The following is a 20,137-nucleotide window of genomic DNA, read 5'->3' as shown; positions in this document are numbered from 1 at the left end:
GGACTACTGTCATGGCAATGCTGTTTCCTTTGTGCAAAAGGAAAAAAAGAAATATGACAGCTGTCTCATCAGATGTTCTGAATCAATGACTTGTACAAGAAAAGCTAAAAATAAAGTCATTCTGAATTTACCTCCTGTGAAGCAAGCTAATCCAGAATAACCACTGTACGTCCTTACACCTTCAAGAACACCATGTTCTAGACATGGTGATTCATTTTGGACACGGGGTGGTAGCAAAAAATGAGCATTTCCAGGGATTCAGTGACCAGGAAAATTAAGCAAACAAGCATGTGGCCTCCAAAGGAAAGGACACATTATTCTCCAGAGTCCCACTGCTAGCTCTTAAGAGAATGGCTTTCCCCAGTTTCATTTCAAGCCCTATCACTCTAAGACATTTGTCTGTCTCCCTCAGAAATGGAGCAAGAGATTAGGTGGTCCTAGCATAAGCTAGAAAGACTAGCAAGGGGAGGACAGGTGTGAGACATGCAGTGCTGGTCAGGATGTTCTTCTCTGTTGAAACTGTTATCACGGCTAGCATATTCAGCAATGGCACAGATTAGAAACTCCACAGAAGGCGGCATACACAAATGGCAATATCCCTGTCCCTTCTGCCAAAAGATAGGTAGGGAGACTGTCATTACAATAATAGTACTACATACATACACACACACAGACTAATATATACACACACACTAAACACTGGATTTTCAGGCTCCAGCTCACAGACATTAAGGTTGTAATCTAACAACCCAACCTCTGAAACTAGACTGGGGGAAAGCACTCATGTGAACTGTGTGTTCTTCAACATATTTTTCCCTCAAACAGCCAAAAGAATAACATAAAATTGCAAAAATCCACTTTACACACAGAGTCCATAAAACAGGAAGGTCACAGAGCAAAGCGACCTCAGCCGATTCCGCCTGAAAAGCTGCAGCCTCTCATTTGCAAGCGCAGCCACCAGAAGACGGGGGAGGGAGAGGACAGAGGGGAAAAGCAGATGAAAAAGCCAGCGCAAGCTTTGCAACACTGCTTTATCATGTCAGCGTGAAGGCTCAGTGTGCTTGCGGGTACTCAGGGTCACTGCGGATGAAAAATCGCCAACTTAATCGTCGTCCCGCCATGGCTTCTGCCTAGCAGACTTTGATTTGTGTGCAACTATCCGGGTTGTTGCAGCAGTTTGCAAACAGTTTGTCCACCAGAAAGAGATACCGACGGAGGGATTTCACACACACACACACGCTCTCGGTAATACTTCCTCGACGTTAAGTACTGCTATTCAGAAACAAATCACCACTTCAAGCCACGAGTACTCTCCCATTTAGATATATTTTAAATAGTCTATTAGATTAAACACCAAAACCTACTCAGTGGCACAAACCAGATCAGGTTTCACTATTTCATGAAAAAGCGAAAAAAAAAAAAGACTAAACTTACAGGGCTGTTAGTCCACCGTTTCTCTCTACCACACCGTACATCACTGAACTGCAGCGCCTGAAACAGTAACTTGACCTCTCTGGGAAGGTGGGCGGTATTATACAAGCTGAAACATTAGAAACATGCATAATTACGCTGGGTATTTGCCACACATTCTTTCATCCGTGAACAAATATGAATGGAAAAGTCACACTGACACTCCAGGCTTAGATTATGTCCAAACCATCAGTTAAGATTTTTCATGAGGCCCCGAGAGAACAAAATTTTTTAGGGCAGGAGAAATTTTCTTTGGACTTAAGCTGTGCATATGTTACAAAGACACAATGACAGTGCTGCCAGCTCAAAGCCAAGACAACAGTGGGCTACACCAGGGATTTTCAGCTTTCTTCCCCACCGCTGACAACATAGCGTCACTTTGTTCTCCTCTGACCCCATGCACCCATTGCACCCATTCATGCAGCACTTCTGAGGACGTCTGCCAGGGCACCAGCCGCAACCTGTCACTAATCATCCACCCGTTCCTGCACGGTAACACCTCTCTTACACACCTGTGCAGTGCCTGCCTGCTCTTCAGCACAACCACATGCCTCTGTCAGACCAAGGACCTCTAGCAAAAGCAGACCATCCATAGGGCTGGTTGGGATGAAAACGCCACCGAAGGACAAACGGGGCAGGTGGATGAAGAGAAGAGACCATGCTTGCTCCTAGCTGCACTGGCAACCACAGCTCACATCAGAGCTGCTTACGCTTATGGCAATATCCCCTTCACACCAAGAATACAGAGTGCCATCTGTATGTAGCCTTCTCTTCCCTTCAAGGAAAACAGCACTCACCTTTTGAGTTTCGGGTGGCATAACCAGAAGACAATATTCACAGCCAGAGCCTAACAAAATACACAACACTTTCTGAACTTTTAAGGCTACAACACAACAGAAAATGCAATTTTTTCTTAACAGGGAGAAAATGCAGTTCCCAAAGACAGAACAACTGTGCACACGTGTCTAACTACAGTCTTCTCCTGTTACATTAAGTTCTCCTATTCCTCAAACTCAAGACCTAGCCACACTCCTGATCAAGTGAGATGCAGCAACATCTATAGCTGCTGTGATCCCAGTTGCCCCTCAACTTATTTTGATACCAACATCCACATGTTGCTTTTTTGGGCCACTAACTTGCCCATCCCCTTTCCACAATGAAACACTTCCAGCATTCTTGATTCAGCCCATTTCATTCCTGGTGCTTGCAACAAATAGATGTGGAATACACAGTATTTATTTCAGCTAATTCCCCATGTACTAGGGACAATGCGCACATCTGGAACACTGTTCCAGCAGAGACACATGAATAATTCTAGAATAATTCTTCTGGTTTGTACTTCAAGCAGCCCAGCTCCCTCCATCTCTTCCCCTTCATTAGATACTTCCAAAACCTTTGAAGACGGTAGCAATGCATATAGTGAAGTACCTCTCGATATATGTAAGTCATATTTTGCAGTTTCCAAGATCTGTTTACCCTTTACACAGGATAACCATGTGTGTCAGGGAACACGAGTTGCCACAATGATGACACAGAAAGAAAGTAAAAACTTAAGAGCAAATTTTTTCCACATGTATCTGAAATCTAAAGATATGAAAATTGGTCAGTGTCAAGTTAAGACAATATAAGCAGAACTTGCTGGAGAATTTTTTTTGTTAGTTTTAAACCTGCTTTTGCAGATAGTGGTTTATTCAGAGGTTGAACCCTGCATACTTTATTACACGCTTCTGAAAACGGCGAGCAGCTTTATTTTGAAGTTTCTCTCCCTCTTCCATATAACCTAAAAATCAATTAAAAGACGACAGAGCAACCCTCTTAAGCCTTACCTAAAGTATCTATTCAAAATGTCTGAACTATGTAATGAAAATGCTTTAAGTCAAACAAAAGTGGTTTGTGGTGAAAAGAGAGGAAAATTGATGTGCATTTCAGCAGAGAAACTGCTACAGAGCAAAAGATCTGAGTTTGCATCAAATCCTGGTTGCAATCATTTAATTGCCACTAGGTAAGAGCAGGAATTTCTCAAGTCTTTTTTAGTATTTGGTTTTCCAGTAAACACAAGAGAAGGGAAAAGTCAACACTATAGTTTTAAGATTCCAATTTAGGAGTGGTTTGATAACAACCTTCCACAAGTCATTCTCCTGGGAAAGAGTTGTTAGAACACAGAGCTAATTAGGGCTTGTCAGTTAAGCTCATTCTCCTGCTTTGTTCAGAAAACCTAGACAAATAGCTTATCCATGGACAGACCTGGGGGCCTTTTACAAATATTTTGTATTCCACTGCAAGCTTAGGCACATTACATAAACATCTGGAGTACCCACCAGAATTGCGAACACCTCCCCCTCTGCCCTGCAGTGAGTGTCTTCGTGACACTGTTTCATCAACAGTGACAGAAAGAAAACAATATTATAGAGGGCTTCCATCCAAAAAAGTGTTGTAACCTATAGCTTGCCTATACATACACAAAGGTTTGGGGGAAAAGGGAGGAGGAGAAATTCAGGTGCATAAACAAGTTTTCCAACCCTCCTTATCGGTGCTTAACTTCTGAGAGAAAGAAAGAAAGTGCCTTGTATCATTAATAAGAGACTGTTTCCAGAAGGGTTGGAGACTAGACTGCTCCGGGGGTAAACAGCAGTGAGAATCAGGTGTGTTCATCTTTTTCCCTGGAGGTGCAGTCCAGTTTGGAAGTGCACTGAGCATCCAGAACCTAAGACAATGCCAAGTCATCCTGGTGTACTCTGACACCACTGCAGATTGAGAGCACAGAGAAAAACACAGGCACTGTACAAAACATGGGCATCTACAAAAGCTCCCAGCAGTGTTGACCATGCCAGGGCCCATAATTAATAAACCAGTTGCTCACAATGCAGCAGATACTTTGGTACCACATTTCACAGCATGGCTGGATTGGAGCCAAGGAGCTACTTGCCATGTGAGCCAAGCTATAAGGAGGGAAAGGCTCACAGTTCTCTCTGGGACGCTTTCCCCAAAGTCCTAGAACAGCAATGTCAGCGCCTTCAGCTTAGACTGCAAAGATGCCTGCAGAATTGCAGCTATCAAGCCTAAGCACTAGGCATTTTTTTTATGTATTTCTTTATTTTTCGAACCTGTAGAGAAGCTGTACCTTACTGTACATTTCAGCAACTGCATAATAGGTGCAGCTTAGTTACCTCAAAACATTCCCTTCACAAAACCAGGGAAACAGTCTTCCTCTTCACTGCTAGTCAACAGGAGAGCACTGAAAGCTTCTGGTGAGACAAAAGCAGTAGCAGATCACCAGTGTGATAAACTATCATTCACATTTTATTCCAATGAGTAATAATTACATGGTTTAAAAATACACAAAATCCATGCATATGTTAAACATGAAAGAAACTGTCCTCAAGAGGTAGATGCTCTGAGATCACATTTCAAAGCAATGTGGTATCATTCTGCTAATCTTTTGGGAAAACCAGCATGGATATTCTGCTTCAGCGTGATTAACGCAGGAATTCCAGCCTCTCCATTGTGACCTTCCACAGAAGCCTCAGGGGTCAAGAGTAGCAGCTTGTATGTGTTGTGCTACAATGCTAATATATCTGTACTATCAACAAAAGCCTTCTGTAACAATAGGACCAACAAGTTTCGGGGGGGAGGGGGGGGAAGGGGAGATCTATATACACACTCTAAGACTGCCACAAAACAGCTTCTACACAACCACAAGTGAAAAGTTGTTCTTCTAAAGTTGGTTTCAGAAATTTCATTTTTGCTATGCAGTTGGAAAAAAGTTTACAGATTTACTTCCATGTTTTATTCTCAACAAATACCCATACCCTATCAAAACAGTAACAAATAAAAGACAGCTTTCTTAGACCAATGGTTAATGAACAAAACGAAGCCGAGAGAAAGGCTACTTCTTGCTCTGACAGTGAAGTGCTAGGCAGAGAGAGGGAGGGTTTGGGGGAAAGGTGTTGGGGTTTTTTCCCCTTGAGCCACATCACAGTAAATCCTTGGTGAATCCTGATGAGCACAAGCAAACCTGCAGCCTGCAGTGACAATGCTCGTTCTCGCCCTTCATACCGAAGTGGCCGTGCCCTCCTCCCCCAGCACCTCTCAGCAGAGTGACAGACAGGGACCGGTCCAGGGGAAGGGAGCAACGTGGACAGGCGAGGAGGCAACGGCAACTGCCCTGCTCTGCAGAGGCCCTGGGCTCCATGAGAACAGCCGGTGAAAATTTAAACTGAACCCCACTCAGCATGCTTGGCATAAATAGCTTCAGGGTGGCCAGCATCAAGCCATGAGAAAGAGATCATCAGATGAGTTTTTTTCTCCTCATCCTTACCCTTTGCAATCTGAGAAGAGTGAAAGAGGACACCAGCTAGCCAGAAAGCTGCTAATTAATTCCTCCTCACCCAGGCACTGCAAAGCTTCTAGCTGCAAAGTACCTGCTTATCTAGGAACAGGCACCTGATAGCATTTTAAGAAAGAGGCTTGATTCGTTCTGAAAAAATTCCGCTAAAAGAGATGCAATCATCTCACAAGATCAGTTTGTAACATTTTCGCTATCAGTAGCGAAAAAAGATGAAAGAAAAGCAGCATCACTCTTGCCTACATTATTTTAAGCCTGGTTAATTTTCAGAGCACCAACTTAACGTTGCACAGCAATTTTGATGAGAGGCCAGCACACCACAGGCATAGGTGCTTTCAAAAGGATGACGTTACATGAGGAAGAGTCCTCACATCATCTCTTAGGTGAACAAGTTTCCCTGAAATAAACTGTCTCCGAGTAAGTTGCAACAGGGTATAAGTGTCTTGCTGTAAGGGCAGGACCAGAATGCAGATTGCAGGGGACATGCCAGTTTAAGACACAGGCAGCTAAAGCACTTTAAAGCTAAGGAAGCAGGACTCTGTTGTCTTAGGTGCTCAGTTAACCTGGCTGAAAGGCTATAAAAAGCTCTTTGGAAATAGCACTAAGACAAGAGATGAGTCAGACAGAAGGAATAATGGAAAAACACCAATGGACCCCACAAAGAGAGATTTCAGCACACTTCAACACTGAGGATCTCAAGCCTTCTGTGACCAGCAATAGTTTGTTTGCCTGGCAAGGCTGCTCTGTTAGTACTATCACAATACAAACAAGAGAAGTCCCAACAGCAAGAGTTAAAACTCCTGGCTGGCAGTAGGCAGATACAGCCATAAGTCAAGTATCATCTGAAACACCTGCAGCTTTTTGGAGTGCCAAAAGGACATCACAATCATTAAAACTTTTAAGAACAAATCCACCTGCAAGCACAAAGACTCAATAATCCAAACAACTTTCATCCTTCTCACTCTATGACTGTGATATCCCTCATTTTAGCTAGGACACAAAGCATGGAGTTATTTAAATTAATATTCTGGGATTTTTTATTAGGCCGGACAAGCTATAAACTTGTGCAACACCCAAAGTAGCTGTAATCTCATCACCCTTTTCTAGTTATATTTAAAAGCTCCCAGCACTATTTCTCTTCACTACCTGCTTCTACCCAGGGCAAAATGGGAGCACCAAGACAACCTTTTCACACTGCATGGGTACAAGTGGGCAAAAGGCCGACTGGAAAAACACAGGCAATGGAAAGGTTTTTTTTTTTTTTACTGTGTTATCACCTCCTGGGCACACAGAGTGCATGTTGAATGCACAGCAGATGTGCAGCCTAGCCAGCTGTGTTTTCTCACATCGATTTTTCATCCCTTTGTCCCCATCCTGAAACTGCTTTTCTTTCTACCCATCCACCAATCTCAGCCACGTATTTTCCCCTGAAAAAAAGGATTATAGTTTCTGGCCTTACCACAGCATGCAAACTTCATTGAAATCTGAGAAGCAAGAATGTTTTACTTGGTTTGAATCTGAAGACACCTGCAGTTCAGTCTCAGGTGTGCAATTCAGAGCCAACAGCAAAAGAATGGAGATGTCAAGGACCAGATACTTTCTCAAACATACCAGATTTTGCTCTGGGCAAACAATGGGAATACTGTTTGTTTTGTTTTTTTTCTTTTTAAAGCAGAAATCCTCCACTGTAGGATACACCATTGTAGGTTAATCGGTTCCTGTGTACAAGGTCCTCTCTGATGAACTGACTGACTTCAAGCCCTTCTTTGGACAGGTAACCTGGAAGAGGTTGGCCAGAGGACCCTGAAGATGAAGACAGGCTGGGTCAGGAATGCCGGTGGCCAGCACCCAGACAGGGTAAGCAGGAATTACACAACTATCCTCTGGGTGATTACTGAGCCTTTCACACCAATGCTATCAGATCTGAAGAACCAGACAGAGAACAAAATGCATAGGAACACATTTCCTACTAAACCCCATTGCTCCTTCTCAAAAGCAATAAAATGCCCTTTTTTGAGTGTAGAAGTAAGGGCAAGTCCTTCCCTACTTGGAATACACACACTGGTGCACATTCCTTCCTTTTATACTGTGTACATCTCTACTTGGCATTGCAAGCTGTTGCAGGATGACTCAGTTTGTTACTGATTAACAGCTCACTTCAAGTCTTTTCTGTGTGCCTCAATCCAACTCTGCTTGTATCAGTCAGGCATCCTGACACCATCCGTTTCTTACAACTTTGCCCTCAAGTGTACCAGACAAATACTAACTCAATAGCCCAGAGTTCATCATGTATGAGCCATTTTCTTTCCCCTTCTCCAGAGCACAAACCCCACCTGCTTGCAACCACGCAGTCCTGCAGCACAAGCCTTTCACATCCCCAAAGGCTCTGCAGGCAGCAGAGCAGGGCTGCGGTCTTGCTGCCATCCCAGATTTCCACGCATGAAGAGACTAAGCTGCGAGTCAAGTAGAGATGTCCTTTCAAGCGAAGGCTCTGCCCACTCAGGTACCTGCTGGATGGATACCGGCAGATGGTAGACGGCTGGACCACCATGCAGTATATCACCTATTCGCTTCTGGAGAGCAGGGCCTGGCCTTCAGGCCCAGAAAGGGGGTGTGTGCATGTACAGGGAGGGGAGTTACTTTAGGGTGACTGACAAACGTAGTGCTTCAAATCAGAGACCGGGGAAAAATAAAGGTACTTCAGTTTTGGGTATATTTCACCCAAATGAAATGTATTTTTTTAAAGAAAAAAAATCACCCTTTTCCTACATATTGAAGACAAGGTGTCAGTCCTTCATAAATACTGGGACTGCTGTCTTGAATAGTCATCCAGAGCTGTGTCCTGGCACAGACAAAAGGCAGCACCCCCAGCAAGCTTTGCTGTAACAGCTGCTGAAAGGTGATGTTATCCAGCCAGTACGTCACTGCCTTCCACCCTGACCCCCGCCCCCCAACACCCTCTCCCCAGGCACCAACACGACCTCATTCAGCTTCATTTGCTCGCAGCACACAACCTTTAACCAAAGACCACCTCCATCTCTGCCTGCAGCTCACACTTCTCCTACCAGTGCCGCCACCTGCATAGGCATGCACACACCTGCCCCTACAGCAACACCCTCCCTGCCTCCCAAGGCAAGCGGGAATCCCAAGCACAGGATCTCACCCCTTCTCTCACTCTTCTTCCACAGTGTATTTCCAACAAAATATTTACAAACACACACAAGCGTGCACACTGCAAAGTCCTGCCCAGGGGTCTTACCCTACCATATATTAGCATTGCACAACAAGTGCTTCTAAGCCCTGCCATTGGCACAAGCCCTGAGAGCAGGGCAGGGGTGAAGTCACATCTTCATAGCCTCACAAAGCCTCCAAAGGCCAAGGCAGTGCCAAGTGACATGCAACTGTCTTTCAGAAACAGAGGCAGAAGAGGAGGCAAAGAGACAAGTCGCTGCCAACACTGGAAGCTTGTCTGATGGTTTAAGAGTTGTATCAGGAGATAAGCTAAAAGACCTACTCCTGCCCATCTGCATGCAACTACTGGCACACCTGGTCTTATTTCCAAATGCGATCTCTAACAGTCCATGCAGGCTGCTCTATGAAATTATTTGTGCCAACCCCAATACGATTTGGATGATAGCCAGAAATCACTCCTGTGTCAGGAGCACTGGTAGTCCCTGTAAATATCAGACAATATTTACATCTGCGTCAAACCCACGGTTTGGCAAAAAAAGTTAATTCACCCAAGAGTGCTTTGATCCTCTGACAAATCATTTCCTGATTCAAGTTGAAACAACACAAAGGACTTTGGACACCAACCAGCTGTCGCCCTTGTGTTGTGAGCTGGCACTAAATCCCACACAGCCGGAGAGGAAAGATTTAGGTGGTGGGAGGGGAGCAAATGGTCCATTTGCATTCACAGCATGTGAGAAGTTTCTTCTGGAGAAGCGATTCCTTCTCTCGCTACCTATCTGATGCAAGCTGACAGAACAGGGATCCATCAAAACTCATGAACAGGAAAGCAGCTGAAGGACACTTCGACAGCACTGTATAGTACAGCAAAACCTGCTGGATGTACTACAGTCAGGGGGGTGAGAGGAGATGTTTTTTCTTTGCTTTGCTTTCCAAAGGATGCTTAGACACTGACAGATCTCCAAATGCAATGACCCCTTTGCAACCTTTGGGCCTGAGTTGAGTGAGAGACAGACACAAGAAGTGACCTTAACAAAGATCTGAGACAGCAGCTGGGAAAAGTGAAGGCAGAGCTGAGGTTTAACAGCCATTTCCTTTTGTCCTGTTACAAATGAAGCATTCGCACACTTACTCACAACCTAAAAAAAAAACAACCCAAAAAACCCCCCTGATGCTAGCAGACTGCTTTCAACATCCTCCCTCAGATATTCTATCACTACAGATATATTCATATTTTTCTGTGTTTCTGTTAGCAAATATAGCACTTGGCAATTAAAAAGAAATGCAGCTTGGGGGGAAGCTGATTAGAAGCATAACTTGCTACATAGTTCTGGTATGATGAGCTCGTAATTAAAAAAACATTATTAATTCAAGGTGTTGAAAGAAACAGTCCACAGAACTAAGTAGTTTCTTCCAGTCTCTATCCTCATCTTAACTGATGTGTTTTATTACCAGGCTTTGAGAAATTGATTGTACAATCTCATTGAATGGACAGGCCACAATACACAAGCCAAAAAGAAGTGACTGACTAACCCTTGAGATGCTCTTGATGTTTATTAACTTATTTTTACTACAGGTGGCACAAAACTGAACTCCTGAAACTTCTCCCTGTGACAGACTTGTTACTATTCTATTATTTCTCATTAAAACAAGTTTTGGTGGCCAGGCAACTCTCAGATGTGCAGCCTGACCTGCCACCTGCCTAGTTCCAACCGGATCAGTGTCTTCGAACTTAGCAGCACAAGGGGATCAACTTGCTAAAACTCATGCCTGGTGCTTTGAACTGCCTAACGCCAGATCCAGAGCTGACATCACTCCAAGTCTCCCATGGGGCTCTGTTGTGATGCAAATAATGTAAAATCCCCAGACACAAAAAAAGTCATTAAACTGGAATTAGGAGTTATAAGTAACAAGCAACTTGAAGGAAAAATCAGGGTTAAAAGGAACACTGAAGAAAGATGTACAAAGAAGAAAGTAGGAAATGGCTGTTTACAATGACACTTCAGCAAACATAAGGGAACACAGGTACAAGGACAACAGGGCTCTGCAGCGGACAGCCTCCACCGCAGGCTCAGCCTGCTTTCCTTCCCCAGTGCAAGGTGTGCACCCATGTCACCCTTCTCCCCCCACCCCCGTAGTCCTGACAGACTTTGCCATCCAGCCCTGCCTGTTGACTGACAACACTGACAGCGTTTTAGCTTTGCAGCCTCCTGCTCAGCCCGTCAGTCACATCGGCCGGCAGACAAGGCTAATACCAGCAACAAGCCAGCTCTGTGTGCGACCTGGAGCCAAGGCCAACCCATCTCCAGCCAAGCTCCCAGCAGCTCCCCAGCTGCTAACCAAACAGGGAACTGAACAAACCGGGCAAGAGCAGAGGAAACACTCACATGGTATTAGGTCAGGAGTTAAAATATCTCAGTGATCTACAACTTCCATCATGAACAGGACTGATGAATGCCAGAGCCACATGGAAGACAAACTCATCTACAAAAAAACCATCCAGCCTCTGATGCAGTTTCTGTCACTCCAGATAGCCAGCAAGGCAAAAGTAAGAAGGGTCTTCCCTCTTCAGACAGAAATTAAACCATAACTTAAAATGAAGCTTTCAAGAAACAATCAAGGAAATGGATGGAGCTAGTGGAGACTTCCTAGATCAGAGAGAAGCTCAGCATCTCAGTCCAGCAAGATGAATATTATCCCTTTTTCATTATAAGATAACTAGGAGCCTTCTTTGCCTGTAACTCTATCTTCATGTTCAACATCAGCACTGACCATCATTCGCCTCATCCGACTTCAGTCCCGATTGGGCCACCCAAGATGAATTATAAGCCAGTCATGGAGCACAACAGCTTTTTTCCACTGTAACGGAACATAATTCATACAGGAACGTACAACACAAATTGTGGCTATTCTTCACCCAGAATGTAAGCAGCCCTGTAACGACCAGGTCTCAATTAACAGGTTAACAGTGAAAGGAAATCAAAAGGTCAGTTCAAAAAAAACATGCATAAATCAGGCTAGAAGAGTGTTCACAGCTAAGAAAATACCAGATTCCTGCAGAAAGCAGGAAGAGTTTAAGAGAGCAGCCAGGAGAGCAAGCACATACCTTGTGCCGCAGGCTCAGCTGGTCACAGCCCGTGGCCAGAGGAGAGGGCAGTGAGGGGGCTAGTCCACAGCCCACACTACCCAGCTGCAAACAACCAAGACTAGAGAGTACTCACAAAAGCACCTGTGGCACCTCAAAGCATTTGCATGTTGTGACCCCAGCCACTATGTGATTTATCCCAGGTTGGATTCTGCTCTATTTCTGAAAAGTTGACAAAGATGCAAGTTCTCAGACACGCATGGACAAGACAGGATTCAGGCCAACATTCCTTGCCAGGAAAAGTTTCCTCTCTGCAAACTGTCATGAAGTAGTGTGTGTATCTTATTATACACATATAAATTTTCTTTGCAATGCTGAGGCTTGAACTTGGTACCAAGAATAGCCCAGTATGTCTCCTTTTTCCATTTCCAAAAGTAGAACATCTTGTAAGACTTGAAAAGTCATGGTAGTTGCCCACTGCTGCTGTGTTACAGTGAGAGGCAGCTATGTCTTTTTTTTTTTTCCCCACACACACTTGCAATGAGGAGAAAAGGAATTGCACAGCTGGCTCATCACTTCTGCTCCTGCAATAGCCCCCTGAGACAAAGTTCAAAACTAGCAGAAATTTGATGACAGGCTGAAACTACGAAGGGAAGGACAGTTTCTCAAGAAAAAGTTTTACTTGTCAGATTAGACAGAGGAGCCTAAATTCTGTCAGGGACAGCTCTTTTGCTTCTCCCTTTTATTTCTTCCATTTTCTTCTTGTTACCCCCCCTTTTCTGTATTGTCTTAGAGACTTTGAATAAACAGAGCGAGCATTCAGGGGCAGGGTGAAAGAGGAGGAGCAGGCACAACTTGACAGGCAGTGAACAAAGCATGCGCTAGATAGAAAAGTTACAGGAAATAAAAGGAGTCCAGAGAGCCGAGACAGAGGAATAGCAAAAGCATGAGAACAGCCAAGATGCGAGATGCTTCACAGACATGTCTGGGCAAACATTCAAGGCCATGAGGTAAAACTAGCAGAAGCCAGGAGTTACATCGTGCTTCTTTGTACTGCAGTAAAAACTACCCTGGACATCTCCCAGGAGGGACCCACAGGCAATGCCACAACTTCCACTCCAGGGACTTGTTCAGAGCTGGGAGAAGCCAGTTGTGTTAGACAGTCAGGCCCCCCCTAATCCTTCTCAATCAATAGGTGGCTGGTAATCAACCTGGCTTAAGTGGTCAAGATGAGGCGATAGGCACAGATGGGACAATGAACTCACAAGCTTAGTCAGGAGGGTGGTCAGCTGGCATGGACCAGTTAGAGCTGCACGTCGAGCATGTTTAACCTCCAGCATCAACCCAGTATTTCTAGCAGGGATATTTTAAGAAGCCTCATATCTCCACGGTACAGTCAGAAGCTTCCCAATAACTCTCCAGAATTATTCTCCTAATTCTCCAAAACCAGCAGGAAATTGATTTCAATTTTTCTCAGGACACTGTGCTGAAACCCACATCTCCGTGAGCTGTTCAGCCATCCCACAGTGGGCAGATGACTCTCGCTGAGAGGCAGGCTAAGCAGGTAGGGGGAAGTACCATTTCAGCTATCTGACTTCAATTTACCTCTGCATGTAAGTCAAAACCATCTCAGCTGAGGCCAATCTCTTCCTAGCAAAAGCTAGGATAATATACTGCAGTTAAATCCTCACCTGCAAGCCACCATTGCTTTAATTAGATTCAGTCAAATCCAGGTCTTTGCAGTCTAGACATGGTTTAGCAAGTGCTATTATGCGAGTAATTCATTGTGAGAGAACACAATTCTTAAGGAATTAGAAAGATAACTCATCACATGTGAAGTTTTATCTGGAGCTTACCTCAGTTTTGGCAAAGAAAACCTCGCTGGATTTTGACAGGGCAAAGACAGCCTAACCTAAGTATTCAAGCATCAGTCCAAGTGAAGATTTTAGTTGGGGAAAGAAGGAAAAGAAAATGTTCCTCTGAGCCTAACGCTTTTCCAAACTTTAGCCAGCCACAAAAGGCTTTCTGTTCAGAGCAAGAGCATTAACATTACCATTTTGCAACACAGCACAGAAACATGAATCTTGAGGCGATACAGAATACAGACTTCCATCCATTACTCTGGGCCCTTCTGTAGCCTCTGTACTACCCTGGGTTTTAGGCAAAGGTACAAAGATTTATACAAAGGAGAGAGAAAAGGCACATATAGAGTACCTACTACTTCTACCTACAGTACAGATACACTGGTCACATTTTCAAGGACCTCCCATGCTCACACACCTATTTACAAAACCTTAAGGCAGGAGTATCAGAGCAGCTTTGTGGCTTGACAACTTCTGTGTTGAAGTCAAAGTGATGAGATGCTCCAGCTCCGCAAAGTCAATTTGACTAGGCTTTAATATATATACAGAATGGTTGTTGGATGACAGAAAATCGTAAGTGCCAGCACTACTGTGCTCCTAGCTGTGCATAAATACATTATTTTATTGCTATTTTTTATTTGCTCAAAGAATCTCTGGCAAAGCATTAATAAGACATGGGGAATATCAGCCCAGTGTTTCTGGAGACTGGACGTGCAGGGGAAAAGGCCTTACCTAGCCAGCCAGTTCTTCTACAGGGCAACACCGGTATCACAGGCCAGACAATCCTCCTCCTTGTAATGAGACTCCCTCAGCACTGATACGAGAATGGCTGTAACTGGAGGTTGCAGTAATACAGTTCAATTAACAGTTGTACTTGAATGCACCAGTAAGCATAAAGCAACCCATAAATCATCTCATTTTTACTCAAACAGTTGAAGAGAACTTATTTTCTGCAACTTACCAAGGAGATAACCCTGGCTCACTTTTGTGATGCAAATTAGCAAGTTGCTGGAGGAAGAGGGGAAAAAAAGGTCTTTTAACTGAAATTACAATGAAACTTCCTCCCTACACAATAGTCAGAGACACAAGCACCCATTGAGCATCCTCCAGGACTCCACTGCTCTCCTTCAGATCATGCAGCGCCAAACCTCTGGCCCCTTGATTGCACACTCTCCTCACTGCTGCTGCATGCCTCTGTCACCTCACCCACCTGCAGTCACCAAAAAGACCTGGAACCACCCAGAACCGGCACCAGGTATGTTAAACTGCGCTTGAAAGTGGGGGATGTAAATCACTGCCCTTCCATGAAGATGTAGCTACAAGGAATCTCCTTTACCAAGCAGTAACAGCCTCCAAAGCAAAACACCGTCCCAAAAGAAATGCGGCTCAGGAATGTGAGCTATGTGGGCAGGGGGGCTCTGATGGATATTGAAGGAGGACAGGAGCAGGCAGACTGCTTTCACAACTGACAGTGGTTTCCTAGCCAGAGCAGAGGACCAGCCTAGCCACCCTCCCTCACCCCACCGTGTGTGCACGCACCGGCACGCTGGCACACGCAGAGCTCAGGAATGTGAGCAATGTGGACCGGGGGGGGCTTCGCTGCCCGGGAGAGAGGGGTGGGAGCAGAGTACAAGGGAAACAACACAACAAGACCAAGAGGCAGCTGGGTTTGCTGCAGAGTTGCAGGACTCCCTTTAAGGTGGGTTCTGTGGAGGGGTTGCAAGGCTTGACTGCAGGCTGCAAACCAGCGAAGGGTCCCTTCTTGTCCCACTCAGCCCATGCTTGTGGAAAAAAAACTTTACATGCAACTTTCCAATAAACCTGTCTGCCATTAATTTCTACCAGCTGAAACAAACTGCAGGTCCCACAGTTTTTGGCTAGTTGCTGACATGAAAAACATACCAGCATTAAGAGTAATAAACACATGCACTTAACACTTCCTGAGCCAGAGATTTGATATTCAGCTGTACAAGCACAAGCCTTTTCTCCCCCAGGCTAACAGAAGACGGAATTGCTACAGATAAAACAGACCTGAAACCCTCCCAAGTCTATTTCAGCCAAAACCAACAATTCCTTACAGTGTGAAGAACATATTAAGTCACCTGCTCTTTTTAAGGTACTGGAAGAACTCCATTTAATTTCTACCATATTTTCTTGGTCCACAGGTCTCGGTCCAACCAGAGAGTCAGTGAATGAGCACTGCCCATCTGGCTGGCACTGCAGCTACCCAGGAGGGTCTCATGCCCACAGCCAGCAGGCACCTCCCACCGCCGGGTCTTGCCGGAGTGAGCACCTACTGCATCTCCTTAGCACGCCTACCGCACAACTCGTGACAATCATGATGTGTGCACGGACACAAAGAAGGGTTTGTTTTCCTTAAATTTCCCCAGCTGAGAAGGCTCCCGACAGCCACTAGTATTTTCATTGATGTGACCGATCTCACACATTGCTTAAAAACATGACGGCGGTCACAAGCAGCATCAGTGATGGGGTGAGAAACTGCAAGAAAAACACAGAAGAGAGATAAAGACCAAGTGATAAATCACAGATGGGATCAGGATCGAGACTAAGGCGACTCCCACTCCACACATGGACACACATCAGAGCCCTTGTCTACTCAACAAAAACAGGAGTAAAACAGCCCACAACACTGCAAGAACAAAGTAAGAAGCATGCATGAAGTTTGCCAGCTTGGTTAAACAATGCTGACAGGATACATAAACTGCAGCTAATCATTTTCAGCACCTCCTGGTTTCAGAGAGATTTAATCCCAGGGTCTTCTTGCAGGTGATTTTATCTCACCTGGGAAAGTTACGCTCTTGCCATGCACAGAAAAGAATCTGAGCAGACTGCTGGTAAAGTACACATGTGGAGAAAATGGTCAGTGATGACAGAATAAGACTAGCATCCATCTGAGGAAAGAAAACTCTTCAAGAGCTTACCACAAAAAAAAAAAAGGGCAAGTTAAAAGTTTAAGAATGAGTTCAACACCACATGTCAGGAAGGAATGGAACTTAAACTAAAAATCTCTTCTTGTGTTGCTTTTTGCAAGTCTTAAGATTAGTCTCGGATAAAGACTGTTGTTTTAGAAGCAAAGTTGTTTATTGAAAAATGTGAAGTGTGGTTTTAAAAAAATACCATGAAGCAGCTTAATTCTAATCCCACTCATGTAAATCCACACTGAACACCTGAAAAGAGCCAGATGACTTTTAGTCCCTTTAAAAAAGAAACCAAAAAACTGACTCCCCTGCTCAAGAGCCCTAAAATTTTACAGTTTGTTCATTTGTAGTTTTTTTTTTTTAATACCAAAACTGACTTTTCGGCAAAACTGTCCAACGTCTAAAACTGTGAGAAATTATAGTAAAAATGGAGACTTTTGCTTTTTGGTTTGTTTGTGGAAAACTGAAGTTATGAACAGAGTTTGGAGCAACTTTAAAACTTACATTTCTATTAACATCTTCATTGTGAAGTGGTTTCAAAACTGAGTGACAACTGCTCTTCACTCAGCAAGCCTTTTTTTTTGTTTGCCAGTCTCTACAAGACAAGGTGTTACTGCCAGATGTTACTGCCAGATGGACAGAAAGCTGGAGAACGCAGAGCAGGTTTAAGAGAGCAAAAGGGCTCTGAAAAGCACAGGAGCTATAGAAATCCCATTTCGATATAGCTGTAGAGTCCCACCTTGGTATAGCTGCATGATATTCCGTAACATCCATATGCAGTTTTGACAACTGTCCTCCACTTTGTTAGGATTTCTCCAGCCATTCTGCACCCATCTTTTACTTCTACTCTCCTGTGCACTCGCACCACATGGAACAGAAAAAGCTAAGCCTAGCCTGCCAAATTACTTCTGCTTCCTGTCCCTGTTTGCCCCAGAAACCCAATTATGAAGTTAACTCATGCTAATGGAGCCTGAAGGGATGTGCACTCACGCTCAGCTACATGACAGGTCACAATGAATGAACAGCCTGATTTTCACCCTGGTTTGGTATCTGAAATGTAAACAATGCACACTGAAGTTATCTATTGCAGAATTGCAGATACGTCTTGGTCTATCTGTGGGTAATTGGAGTGAAAAGTCAGATTCCAATAGATGAGTCATTATCCATTAAAGCGCTCTGCTCAAAAACAAACAAACAAACCAACCAACCACAGTAGGATTGACCTCAGCATCAGTTTCTACTCTGAAGAAAGATTCAGCTAAACTAAACAACTTCTCTCAGCAGATATTTTGCGGCATCTATTGAGGTACATCCACTCAGGAAAAAAGAGCAAGGCTCTGCTCTAGCGCAGCCCTCCAAAAGCTGGACTGCAGTGGGAAGTGGATTATGTCCTAATGTATCAATCTACTAACATTGCAAGGATACTGAAGAGAAGGAGTTTAAACAGTACAACCTGTCTACTAGCAGCTGGGTTAATAACAAAGCACTGGTGAGAAAAAACCCAAAGGCTTAAACTGCCTTTGTCAAGCTGCAAAACAAAGAAGAACTATCAACTCTTTCATTCCAATTTCTCTTCTGTCAGAAGTCTGGAAATCAGAGACAAACTCTGCAATATTGTTTCATTTAATAATTATGCATGGGTCATGTCCCCATATTTTTGTCTCATAATCAACATTTTGACTGTCCTTTGTTACTTTTTATACTCTTTTTAAAACACTCAAAAGCCAAAAATAGAGAGAAAGGCTCTCTAGTCTGAATCTGAAGATTCCCCCCCCACCCCCATCACTGCACTTCTTGGCAAATTCTCTCTGGATAAGTACTGAAGAGCCACATAAAACACTCATGTATCTTTCTCTCTCTGCCCAAATGACATTAGTTCGGAGTAACTCTTAGAGATCCTCGGCATCACCGTACGCCGAGACAGGTATGAAAAGAGCAACATTTGCAGAGAGTTCACTATTGTCTGAGGTCCTTGGGGGTTTTTTTGACACAGCTGTTCCAAAACAGCTCAGGAATGAGCCCCATCCCTTTCTCATTTAACAGCTCATGAAGTGAATGAAAACACTGTGACAGAAGCCCCACCATGCACAGCCATGTTTATGCACCTAAACAAACACGTTCAACCTCTGACATTGTCTCACTCCAGGGGAGACTCCCAGCCGTTAAACTGGGAAAAGAGCTGCAGTTAAAAAAGGGAAAGAGTCAGAATAACTCAGGGGAAATCAGTGTTTTAAATTAAACTCTTCCAACTTTGAGATTAACAAGTTGCAGGCTGGTGGCATGCACGAATATGAAATGGAAGGCAAGGACCTTTCCCAATCTCACCCACAGAGCAGGATGCTTCTGATCATCATCTGCCAAGATGGTCCTAACAGACCAAATTTCAGAACAAGTCACGTTGGTTTCCAACAGTCGCAGGCTCGAGAGGGAATCATAGTACCATGATTTCATGCCTGTTAATTTCTGACACAACCCCGCTGCTGCCACTGAGAGGCTTCCCACCCTCTCCTGCTACACTGGCACAGCACGTGGGACGCTGTGCACGCAGAGAATAGCCTGGGGGGGTATTTTAGCAGGTTTGTTTCCAGCCAGATCAGTGCTCCAATCTGTTTCGTCCCACAGCCACATAAATATTAGCACCATCACAAAGAAGCTGGCAGCAAAAGTGCAAGAGGAGAGCTCACTGCTTTCAGCTGGGCACAGATTTACTGCCTACCTGCAGCCCCTGTAAGGTCCCTGTGGCACAGGCAGCTGCAGGCAACAGGAAGGAGCCAGGAGGTGCGGAGATTCATATAGATGTCAAATAAAACGGAAACAGTTCTGATGCTACTTTAGGAATTCATAGTGCAAAATCAACTGGGTCAATTTGGGCAGCATCCTCCCCCTTAATAATGACACTGGGAAGCAATCAGAGATATGTAGAAAACATGAAAAAGGCTTTGAAAAAACACCTCAGTTTTTAACAAACCAAGCAAACGTTATTTGGAAGGGGCTGGGGAATTATGTAAAATAACAAAAGGCGCATAAAAGCTAAATCAGTGTTTCTCCTTATCTCAAGAATGAGGGATGATCAAGCTATGTAATTAGGAGGCTGAAATGTGTGCACGCACACACTATAGAAGTCATTATCACTGCACAGTAGCCATGAAGGCTACCAGCTCAGTGTGACCAAGAGAAGGATTGGACACTTGTGTGGGTAACAGCCCTATCTGGAGCTACACTTATGAATACTAATTAAAGTCTTCAG

At 44.3% G+C, this 20,137-nt stretch overlaps 1 protein-coding gene across 3 annotated transcripts in view; it reads right to left on the bottom strand.

The window, feature by feature from the left end:
* The window catches only part of KANK1 (KN motif and ankyrin repeat domains 1), a 131,359-nt gene that overhangs the window by 105,856 nt on the left and 5,366 nt on the right, over positions 1–20,137 (bottom strand). Inside the window, exon 1 of one of the 3 annotated variants that reach the window (XM_076363349.1) lies at positions 1,435–1,517. The exons of 1 other annotated variant lie outside the window; for it this stretch is intronic. The gene's annotated coding sequence lies outside the window, so the exon portion shown is untranslated. Of the gene's footprint in view, positions 1–1,434; positions 1,518–20,137 lie in introns of those variants that run through there. One more of the 3 variants, XM_076363346.1, reaches the window with a different exon arrangement.

The sequence above is a fragment of the Aptenodytes patagonicus genome, chromosome Z, assembly GCF_965638725.1.
Source record: "Aptenodytes patagonicus chromosome Z, bAptPat1.pri.cur, whole genome shotgun sequence".
Taxonomy (NCBI): domain Eukaryota; kingdom Metazoa; phylum Chordata; class Aves; order Sphenisciformes; family Spheniscidae; genus Aptenodytes; species Aptenodytes patagonicus.
This window is presented reverse-complemented; position numbering and strand designations above follow the sequence as displayed.